Source organism: Felis catus, chromosome B3 (assembly GCF_018350175.1).
Source record: "Felis catus isolate Fca126 chromosome B3, F.catus_Fca126_mat1.0, whole genome shotgun sequence".
NCBI classification, from domain to species: domain Eukaryota; kingdom Metazoa; phylum Chordata; class Mammalia; order Carnivora; family Felidae; genus Felis; species Felis catus.
The window spans coordinates 93,872,402-93,874,277 of NC_058373.1; the positions used below are offsets into that span (position 1 = coordinate 93,872,402).

Below are 1,876 nucleotides of genomic sequence, written 5' to 3' on the forward strand. Positions count from 1 at the left end.
CCAACTGACAAAATTAATAACTTTGAATTGCGTTTGCATTCTGGCAAAAGAAAAATGGTAAACACTTAACATATAGTAGACACACGATTTATGATTTTGGGGTGCTATAGAAGGAAAGGGGATCTGAGACAGGTTCAGGTAACCTGATAGAAAAATGATGAAATGATCAATGTCATATTAGAAATTATTAAATACTAAAAAAATATCAGTTATCAAAATATAAGCTCTTATTTCTGAGATCATCACAGAAACCATAGGAAATGCTCTTGCTGGTTTACCTGCTAAACAAGTAGCTCTTGTCTTGCCCATCTAGGTGCCACTAATTTAATGTTTATCCTCAACGGGCTTGTTGAAGGACAATTGGCTATATTTAGGCAAACTATAATTGCCAAATGGTAATTTTATAACTTTGTTACTTTCTCTCCATTTACTGGGCGTAATATGAGGAAAAATTTTTCCTTCTCCCATTAATTTACGTATTCATCCTTTTTTTTTAATGGAAGTATAGATTCATAGCTTTCTATTTATCCCATGAATATTCTGTTACTACCATTATTTGCTCAATTTATTCCATATTTAGCTGAGTGGAAGCTCTTCAAACTGGCACCTACATCCTTCTAGCTTATTGCCATCATGTTTTTAGCAAATTTTACTTCCTGGAACTACAAGATGTTCCAGGCTCACGTTTTACCTTCCCTGCCTTGATACTAAGAGTCAACTACATTTCCAATGAGGCCAATTCCTTTTAATGGGGGATGGTATTTAGAAACCAAGATCAGGATTTAATGCGAGATGGTATATTAGAAATCAAAATCAGGATATAGGGTGTGTTCATTGCTGCTGGGGTGTCTTTTCTTCTAGGCTCTCAAAAGGCAGACCTAAAAAATATAAATACACTTATATCCACTTTTCTTTATCTATCATCTATCATTATCCATTCATCCATTTAAACCTGAATTTATACTAATTATTCTCATTGCAATTCAGGACCGTGGAATTCATTCTAGCCTTCCTATTTCCATATTTGTAACTCCCTTCTCCAGCAGTAAGCCGTCTAGCTTATTTAATCCTCTAAATATTTAATCATTTGTTCAGTCCTACAATACACAGAAGGTAGTTTAAGAATTATAAACTCAAACTACCATCAAAAACAGACCCTGTAATTAGAGTTCTATATTTGTTTACAGGTTTTGTTTTTGTTTTTGGCTTTAGACTCAGGGTCAAAGTACTCTGTTCCAAAGTTATTCAGGTTAGTTTTATTTTTCCCCTTCTATGTAGTTATGCTTTTTTTTTTTTAAATTTGGGATATAGTTATATTATAATGTATCTGTTATTTGAGGTTTTATTTTTCTAGTGCTTTAAATTTCATTTTTTGAGTACATAAAATATTACTCATTAAAAAATTAAAACGACATGATTTAATGTCAAAACTATATATAAATATATATTCAGAAAAGACTTATTGCCCTCTCCACAATCCCTTCCACTCTGTTGGAGTTCCTGATTCACCCTTCTTGAATTCTTTTTGGAAAAAATAAGAAAAATATGAAACATTTTAAGAGTTGGTATGTCACCATTGCACAGGGGTTATAGCAATCTATTTTGTATCATTTCAGTTTTTGTATGTGTGCTGACCAAGCAAGCATTAGTGGCTTCATTTTTATTGCCTTGTGATGGCAGTGGATGTAATAAAGTGATAATTAGATTTGTGGAGGTTTGGCATTGTTGGATCCCCAAATTGGCCTACAGGGCTATATTCTTAACTTTTCCAGTGTCTTAACCTGTTTACACAATCAGCATTAATTGTGGTCTTCTATTTTAGGATGGCTTAAACTAAGAGCCTTCCCCTGAATAGTGCTTTCACTTCTTAGCCTTG

General features: G+C 33.2%; 1 non-coding gene across 1 annotated transcript; it reads right to left on the reverse strand.

The window, feature by feature from the left end:
- Positions 1–1,539: 1,539 nt before the first annotated feature.
- Positions 1,540–1,646, reverse strand: LOC111561089. The gene has a single exon (XR_002743449.1). It is a non-coding gene; the product is annotated as a U6 spliceosomal RNA (small nuclear RNA).
- Between the last annotated feature and the right edge of the window lie 230 nt (positions 1,647–1,876).